The following is a 10,427-nucleotide window of genomic DNA, read 5'->3' on the forward strand; positions in this document are numbered from 1 at the left end:
TTTACTTTTTCTACTTTTTAACTAACTTATTAGTATAATTTTTCCAAAGCATATGCAAAAAGAAACGATTTATATTTAATGAGACAAATTAAGTACTAGCTATCAACTTATTTTCACACACAACCTAGTAATAATATTACTTATTTTCTTCTCTCACAATGTGTATTTTTAAAAAAATATATATATAGTATTACTTCAATTTCATTATACATGCATAGTGATAGTATTTTTTAAATGTATAAATAAAACAATTATACTATTTTCTTATAATTTTTAATATATTGATATTAATTATTTCCCATTTTAATAGGTTCCCTTTGTCCCTATTTTTTTTTTTTTTGTTATTTTAGTAGATTCTAGAAAAATAGTTCATATTCATTTTTTAAATATTTTTTGTTATTTTAGTAGATTCTAAAAAAATAGTTCATATTTATTTTTTTAAAATTTTTACTTTTTCCATCACATAGTATACGAAAAATGATATTAGTATCATTATCAGCTAAAACTACCTTAATTATTTTATATTTTTCTCTTTTCAACTTTGCTAGTTTTTCGTAAAATTTACTTATTTTTTAAAATTTTTATTTGTAGGGGACAAATAAAATAATACTCCATATAATTAAAAATAACTAACTAAAATAATACTTACTCTCTTCATAATTATACGTATTATTTTTTAATTAGTCTATAAAAAAGTCTCATTAATTTGTTATAACATGATTTATGTTTATTACAGACCGCTGTAAATGTTGAATTCAGGTTACAAAGTGTGAAAGCGCGGAAACTTAGTTCCAGTGAGAATCAAAATTGTCGAGAGAATCGAGCTGTCACGACCACGCCTTGCTAAGGATAACATTTGCTCGGTGAATCGTGACTAGGGGAGGGAATTAAGAAGAGGGGATAGAAGGGGATGAAAGAATTAACAATAAGACACACAAATACTTCTCAATAAGATAAGAGAGGTTCACAAGTCAATGAAAGATCATAAAGATCAAAAGAGTGTTTGACACAGTCACTTGTTACTAATCATTATTCTTACGATCCATCTAGTAAATAATATTACAATAGTGCACAGCGGAAGGAGTTGTAAACACATGGCCATATGTGTGAAGACATATGCCACAAGAACCCTACAAAAGAGATGAGACGACCACCAACTCCACTCAGCCACCATTTCATCACTGCTCAACCTGCACATTTAGAAATACATGCAGGGCTGAGTACGAGGTACTCAGTGAACACATTGCCAAAAGTTACACATATATAAGAAAAGGTCATTATCATGCCATCACAGTAACACACGGGGTTTTCTTAAAGGCCCGAGCTTACTAAGTTCATTTTCATAAAGTTCGCTTGATCAAGCTAAGTTCATTCCAACAATCCGCCATATCTGATGGTTCATTGTGTGTCGGGAAGGTGGCCACCTTCCACGATCACATTGACCGACCAACCCTTACGATGACTCACGGCCCATTCCTTTGTGTACACTAACTCGAATAGGAACTTGGTCCTATTGGAGCCGAATTCGATTCATTCATTCATTCATTTGGCATCGCCAAACAGATAGGCATCATAAAACAAATCATTTATGGCACGATAACATTTGAAAAAAAGTAAGTGCGATTTTATCAAACAAAAATCATTTCATATATTTGATAATTTTATCCACACTTAATGTGTTGGATATAAAGCCCACCTCGATGCTTCCCAATAAAGTACTACTTCTCTACACAAGCTCGGCTTCGAAAGCAAACTCCTTGTACACGCCCTTCTTGAAAGAGGGTATTCATTCAATTAGTCATATGAACATACATTAGGTGTATGACATGCAATGATCCTATATGGAAATGCATCCTACGTTCGAAGTTCGATCAAGATAACTTTATTCAATTAAATTTATGGCTCTCAATTTATAAGAGAATTTAAAAGAAATTGAATTATTTAATCATCTCAAACAACTCAATAACACCAAACCAAAATAAAACATCAAACCAAACAATTAATTAAATAAAAGTCTATTTCTTTACTTAGGCCCCAAAGCCACAAATTTTTCTTTCTAGTAAAATGTCGGCCCACATTAAAACTAACAAGAGACCACACTAAAAGAATTATCTTGGCGCAAAGGGGAGCCCAATACCCAAAACTTAAAGTGAAATGCTAATTTAATTTAACACATTTTCAAAATCAGATTTTTCCTCCTCCCCCTAACATCTCACGTCTCTCTCTCTCTCTCTCTCGTCACCATCTCCTTCGCCCGCCGGCGAGCGACGCCGGCCACCGGTCGAGGCTGCTCCCTCCTCGGCCTAACTCCCTCTCTCAAACCTCGGTCACGCTCACCCTCCCTCTATCTCGACTGCTCTCTCTCGGTGAACAGGGACTCGGCTGCCGGAGTGCAGCCCCCCGTCACGCCGTCCGTCCGCCACCACCATCGCCGTCTTAAAATTCAGGTACGTTTTCTCTACCTCACATACCACTCCATACTTTAGCACACGTTTGAACATGCACACACATTCCTCACTCTAGGTTTGATTTCAAGCACCGACTCGCCGAGTGAGGGGAGAAGGGTGCATCGGGGTATTGCCCGGGATAGGGGCGGCGCTGGGTTGCTCGGGATGATGTAGCGGTGCCCGGTCAGCGAGCGCAAGGTCACGGCGGAGTCACCGGACAGTAGCTGCGAAGGCAGGGGATGGGTGTGTGTGAGGGCAGCGGCAGCAGCGTGTGTGCGTGGCTGCCGGGACAGCAGCGGCAGCTGTGGTGGCTGCCACGGCGGAGCAGCTACGGCGCCGTTTAGGAATTTCCGGTGCTTATCGTTGCACTCTTAAACGCTAAGCCCTCATTTCCATTTGATGCTCGATTATGATTATTGATTTAATGGTTATCAAAAGCTCATAATCCTTGATTGCTTAGGTAAAGCATAGTTTTTAGCAATTTGCATAAGAAAGTTTGTTCACGAACAATTAATCATAAGCATTGGTGATTTCAAAGTTCACGGCATAGAATAAGGCGATGGTGTTGGGCATGTTAAACTCTAAATGTTCATGCTTGAATGTGGTATGATAATGTCTATGAAGTAAGAGAAGTTTTGGGAGAAAAGATTACCTTGGAGAAAAGAGGAAAGAAAGGTGGTGTTGAGATTTATCCTCTTCAAGCTCTCATTTGAATCATCACCTCTAGATCATTTAATTTGAATATTTTTGTGGTGGAACAAAAGTGTTTAAGAGTGGAGTGGGTGTAGTATTTATAGAGGAAAAAGGTGCATGGAAATACATGGTCATAAGCTTGAATTATGAAGGAAAAATATTGTCCAAAGTGTAGGGACTTTTTACCATTTGGGGTAAGTTGTCTCATCCATCATTCTAATTACTATATTTAGCAAGAATCTTACATCTTGTCGTTTAAAAAGACGTGAGCCGTCGTTTGAAAAACGCGAGCCGTCGTTTGATAAGCGTGCTTGATGTGATGTGATTTCGTCGATCGTCTCGTCTTGATTTAACATGCTTCTTATCCTTTCGTGTAGCTATCGGGGTTCAAGACGTGACTATTGAGCAAAATCCGGAGGGCATGGAGCATAATTTTTATTTTTACTTTAATGTTGAACTCGATGTAGAACTTTTATTTGAAGCTCGGTCTTTAAATATGGACTATAAGGATATTAAATATTGTAATAACACTATTTTCACTCATCACTCAAAAATACTTCACAACGTTTGATCATACTGAGAAGTAAAAGAGGTTAGGCGCGAAACTAATATATATTAATTAATAGGTCAGTTTCCAAATTTCTTAGGAATAAAAAGGGCGGGTGTTACACGAGCTCCTTCAGATTAGGGCTTTGAAATTTTTGGACTATCCATGCCATTTTCTTTTTCCTAGATTGTACATAATCATTGTTGGAATGTGCGGCAGTGATATGGACAATGAGGACATCGATTCTAGCGGCAGTGGGGGAGAAGAGGGAGAAGAGGCGTAGGTGAACATCCGTGGCCACAATGGGTTGAATTTCTCCGCCCATACGACCTTGAATACCTGTCGAAAATTTAAAGTCAATCATTTTCTCAGAAATGTGATATTCTAGCTGAGCAGCAACATTTGATCTACAAAGGCCACACAATGAAGAGTCCAGAGCCTGTATGCGGCAAAGAGCATAGACATTATTATATGAGGTGCCGAGTTCAAGCCCTCTTGACTTCGGTTGTAATTTCCTCCTTTAGGAGTTTATTTGTAATTTCTTTCTTCATATAGGAATTTATTTGTAATTTTCTCATTCATATAGTAGGTATTAAAATATCTAGATATTTTAGGGGAACCTCTCTGAATTTATAGGAGTTTATTTATAATTTACTTCTTCATATAGTAGGTATTAAAATATCTAGATATTTTAGGAGAACTCTCTGGATTATATAGATATTATTTAAGAAAATATCTAGATTTTTATAGAGAAAAATTAGATATTTAGAATATAAAAGAATTAAGTAGAGAATTCTAAAATGAGTTAGAGATACCGTGAGAGTTGTACCATTCTGCATGAGTTGAGAAAGTTTGAGAATAAAGTGTTCCTCAGTTTTCTCATATCACCCACAAATAGGGGTGTAAGGTACCCGCGGGTACCCAAACCCGAAAATTCGGGTACCCGAACCCGAAATCTCAAAAATATCATACCCAAAACCCGACCCGTATGTGAATTCGGGTACCCTAATACCCGATGCGGGTACCCGAACCCAACTAATCGGGTACCCATAAACCCGGAATTATTATATTTAAAATTTATTCTTTTATATAAATTAAATTGTGACGAGAATAGAAATTATTAAAAATCACACGATACTTATACTACTTATTGACTATAATTCTATATTATATAAAATAGACATTAGACAAATAGAAACTACTTAATTTTAAAATAATATATTTTTTTTGGTATAAATTGAAATATAAAAGAGATTAAAATAATTTTTTAAGACATTAAATGAACATGTAAATAAAATGGAGAAAGTATAACTAATTAACTATATATTTTCAAAAGATAACAAGTAAGAACCTAAATAATTCAACATGCATGAACTGAACACGAATGTAAAGAAGAGAGCAATCGCCCAAAAGAGAGCAGCAACAGTGGCGTGAAGGAAATTTGAAAAAGTGAGGCACACGAAAAATTTATAAATCTACATGTGATTAAACAAAGTTACCCTAGATTTACCCTACTGGCTTTTTTGTGATCTATTGACATTTTTCAATGGTTCAAATCATAATTTGAAATTTATACAATATTTAGAATTTGCATTTTATCACATTCCTTACTACTTCTATTTTTTCACAATTAGTTAACATCTACGTGAGTTCGTTAGTAATGATGTCACCTCTAACTCTAAACAAAGGGTAGGATTATTAATATCTTTTTAGTTGAGTATAAAACTTTTACTACTTCTACTATATAACTTTATAAAACTATGTTTTATTATTAATTATTCCAATTAAATATTCAATTTATATAAATTAGTGTTATTATTATACTATTTTATACATTTGTTTATAAAACTAAGTTTTATTATTAATTATACCAATTAAATATTCAATTTATACGAATCAGTGTTATTATTACTATTTTATACATTTATTTATTAAAACGTATTTTATATATATCTTGTAAATGTCATAATAATTTTATTCCGCTATTTTTATTAAATACATGCAGTAATTAAGAGTACAATTTTTAAATTAAGAAAGAAATAGGGGAGCGAATGTAGAAGAGAAAGAATTTTTTAAATTAGGAAAGAAGCAGGGGAGAGTGATTGGACCGAACCGATTTTATTATTATTTAATATTACTTACTAAATTAACTCTTAAAAAAAATAGTTTTGATATTAAAATATCTCATGTAACTAAATCGATCATATCTAATGTTCCTGATCCATCATAAATACATTCGCTCATAATACTCCCATCTACGTCATTTTTTTTAATAAATTTTCCTGTACTTCTTTCTTCACAGTTTTATGACAGTGCCATTTTTTCATACTATTCAAACTTTTGTAATCAGTTATCTTAAATCTCTTTTAGAGAAAATAAAAGGGGTAGAAGAGCAATTAGTAAATGAAGATGGATTTCTCAAAAATGCTATCTTTATGTTCAACATTATCCCATAGAGGATACAAGTATTATCTAATGGACATTGTATCTTTGAGTGTCCGTTTGTTGTAAGAATATTTATATTTTTATGTGACCTATGTATCTATTGGTTTAATATTAAGGATTAAGTTCATATTAAATGATTCTAATATTAAAGACGATACTGTGATGGATCGGTTTCAATTAAAGAATTAGAATCGGATATATTGATAACCCTCCTCTCTTATCTCTAGTTATTATGTGATTATATTTATATATACATATGTGTGCGTGTACATATGCAAGGACGGAGCCAGAAATTCTTAGCACGAGGGGCAAAAATATACATAAAAATAATTTAAACATTCTAGAAGGGGCAATTAGTAGAAGATTAATATAAAAAATTCTATAGAAAGTTATGCATATATAAAGGTAGTTATATATGAGCAGGGGCATTTGCCCCATCTAGTATTTAACTAGATCCGTCCTGTAACATATGTAATAATATGCATTATGGCATAAGTAATGTATGTGTATATTAAATTATAAAGGATTTATGTGTATATATTAATGCATGCAAGTTACCGAGGTGTACTAAAGAAAAGGTGGCAGTTGCATTTGATAGGAAGTTATAACTTAACTTCCATTAAAATATAAATGCAACAAATTACTAATCAACATGACTTTTGATTAAGAAGTCGGTTAATTATGTAGTTATAAATGGATTGTCACCTTATTTCGTGAATAGACGGTTTGAGTCCATAAAAGGAAGTATGCATGCAAATGGATAGACACAAGTATATTCTGCGTGCTCTCGGCAGACGTACTTATACACATATATTTTATAGTATTTATACATTAAAGTTCTTGATTCTTTATCCATCAAAAGAATCAGTAAAGGCTTGAGTTCAAAAAGGGGATAACATCAATTATGGAGGATCCAGTCAAAGATAGGACGAATATCAGTTAGTGGATTTCAACCTCTATATCAAAATAAGAAAGCATGGATGGAGGTTGGTAATTTTATCCCCACTTTATAGTATAAATGTTGTGGTTGAATTAATTCAAATCTAGAATTAGATTTCATTATCGAAATCATTACAGTTGAGATATGGCTTACATTTGTTGCTAAAGCCTATTCCGCGATTCATTTTGTTTCCTATCAAGACATTGAAAAATCAGATTCAGTTGTAAATAGATGAATGATTAGTTTTTTCTCATATGTAATTCTCTGTTTAAAATAAAGCAAGATTATAGTTTTTTCTCGTGATTCTCTGTTTAGACTATTGTTTCGGTTAGAATTATATTATGCATCTAATATGTTCTAAACATAAAATTACACATGAGAAAAACTATAATGTTGCTCTTCTACTTCATTCACGATTCATTTATTTACAGCTTGATATGCTTTTTCAATGTCTGATGGTAAACATAATGACATATTGAAGCATTAGGCACTGAATCCTTCAAATGTTCTTCATAGTTGGTCAGTTTGTCGAGGGCATAATAAACATAGTCAAAGACAAATGTGAGCTAGAATTAGATTGGCTCAATATGTCTCACTTTTCCCATGTGAAAAGTACTACAATGAATTATCAATTTAATTTCTTATATCTGAGATTCTAGATAGTGACATGTATGATATACAACAATATATGCATTATGGTTTGATGGTAGTTGTCATGGAAGTGTGCAACTGTTGGAGGTGAAACTCTTTGTTACGGAAAAACGAAATATATAAAAGGAAATTTTGAAATTGTCGGGGGTTCCATGGGCCCCAAGACCATATGTAGGTCTGCTACTGTTCCCCAACTCGCCTCTATATTGAAATTGTCGCTCTTTCATTACTCTAAATCTACATATCAATGTTTCTTTTTCATTTCATTTAGTAGTTATTTTTTCTATCATTTAGTAGTAGTACAATTTAGGCTTCTAACTAATGTTTGATTAAATATAAAAAATTATTAGTCGCAATAAAGAGTACGATTTAGGCTTCTAACTAATGTTTGATTAAATATAAAAAATTAGTAGTCGCAATAAAGCGTTATGCTTGGATATACTCTTTATTAATTATGATTTCTAATTCTAATCATGCTCATATTTGGTGAAATAGCATGCATTTTTATTTTAGTTTAAATATTTAAAATATTTTCTAAATTTATTGTATAAATATTTAAGAACTTCAATTTCTAATAGTAAAAAATTTCAAGTAATAACACTAAAAGTAATCTATTTTTTCTGTACAATAAAGTTACTCATAGAAAAAAAAATTGAAATAACAAAAGAAAAAAGATAGATTGAATTTCAAATTGTTGGTTTTGTGGAATTACAAGAGATAACCGGACGTAATACAACCCAAAGAAGTAATACAGAAATGAACTGAAACAAAAATTACAAACGGAAATCGAAACTATAAACCGTAGAACAGGAAATAGCCGAGTCGAGGAGGCCTCTTTCCGCAAGACGAAATACGCCACGGTAGTGCTCTTCGGATTGGCGTTTCGTCCCAAAAGATAAAACGGCTGCGTCTCTGGTGAAGCAGCACCGCTATCAACAGAGCTCCGGCGAATTGGATGGAGGAGAGGGCAGAGTTTTGACAGAAAAACAATGCAGAGGGATGAGAGAGTGTATGGTGCAGAGTGTGGATTCTAGTTTCTGTGTCTAGAATGCTAGAATGACAAGCCTATTTATAGGCTCAGTCCACTACAGGGGTCAACATAGCCTTGATGGCTATCATCAACGCTAGACCGTAACGGTCGTCGGTTACGAGGCGTTACAAAGCCGAGAGGCTGAATCTAGAAGCTTCTAGATTCGATCATGACGTGGACTGTCACGTTGGCTTACCGCGTCATACTAACGAGGTGTCATCCCACTTGGCTCGCTGACGTGGAAACGGTGGTGGTCTAAAAAGAACTAGACCCACTAGCCTTGGGCCAAGCCCAAGCCTAGGCCCAAAGACCAATTGCCAAGATCCAAGTCCAAGTCCAAGTCCAAGGACAAGGGCAAGGGCAAAGGGCACGGGCTCGGGCTCGCGGCGGGGCGGGCGGCGCGCGCGTGCGCGCGGGTGTGGGCTCTTACCGCCCATCTTAGTCCACTATAATTATTTCATGTAATAATCCTTCTTATTAAATACTAGTTTAATAAGGTTGTAACTTCCAATGTGGGATAATTAACTCTCTTAATTATTCCCTAAGCTTCTCTCATAGCTCATTAAGTTTGCAATTTTGCACAACTTTAATCCATTATTTCTCACTCACCGGGAATCGGATTTGAGAAAATGAATATACCACGGTCATCTACTCCGAACGTAGATCGACGCTATATCATTTAATTTCACAAAATTAAATGTCTCGTTGAAATTATAATTTGGTCAAAGTCCATTGACCGGCATAGATTCCAACAATCCCCCACATGAGTGGAAATAGCCAAATGCATATGCATGCAAACACAAGCTCAACCCTCGAGAGGTATATAAGCATAAGGATAGGTAGCATTTAGCTTTGATCCTTCCATAGTCAACGCCGTCGGATACACAGGAGGCCTAGTAGCGCGATGCTTTGAACTAGTTCCCCACGGCGTGCACCGAGACAATGGTGTTAACACTTAAACACCTCAACCTCATCCGTTCTCACGTTTTGTGTCCTTTGCGGCCTTGGACACCACTTTGGATTCATAAGTGTGTAATTTGAAGCGGCCACACTTCACACTTACATAGGTGATTCCTACTCGAGTATCTTGCCCTACTCGGTCTCTTTGAGAACTCAATCTCCTTGAGATCCTTAGGAATCATTAAAAGTCATAGACTTATCCTCACCACAAGGCAATTTTCAACACTCTATTGCTCTTTAGGGATATATGTAGATGAGTGTTTCACACGAACTCTCATAGCTTAGTTTTCCCATTGAACCAAGTTCTTGGGATCTCCAGTCATCATGGTTGGGTTACCACTATGACAATTCTTTAGTTTGTGGATTTCAAACCCATTCCCTCTAGCAACTTATTCATTTGATCACGGTTTAACCCTTTGGTTAGCGGATCCGCTAGATTATCTATTGACTTTACATAGTCAATTGAAATCACGCCTGTTGTGATCAAATGTCTCACAAAGTATTATGTCGTCGACGGATATGTCGAAACTTACCGTTATAAAAGCCATTGTTCGCCCTCCCGATAGCGGCTTGGCTATCACAGTGAATCAACACTGGTGGCACTGGCTTAGACCAATTCCTTCTACATGGCGCTCGAACGGTTTGACCGCCAATGCCTTAGTAAAAGGATCTGCCAGGTTGTTCTCTGACGCAATCTTGACCACTTGTATGTCT

Source organism: Salvia hispanica, chromosome 6 (assembly GCF_023119035.1).
Source record: "Salvia hispanica cultivar TCC Black 2014 chromosome 6, UniMelb_Shisp_WGS_1.0, whole genome shotgun sequence".
NCBI classification, from domain to species: Eukaryota; Viridiplantae; Streptophyta; class Magnoliopsida; order Lamiales; family Lamiaceae; genus Salvia; species Salvia hispanica.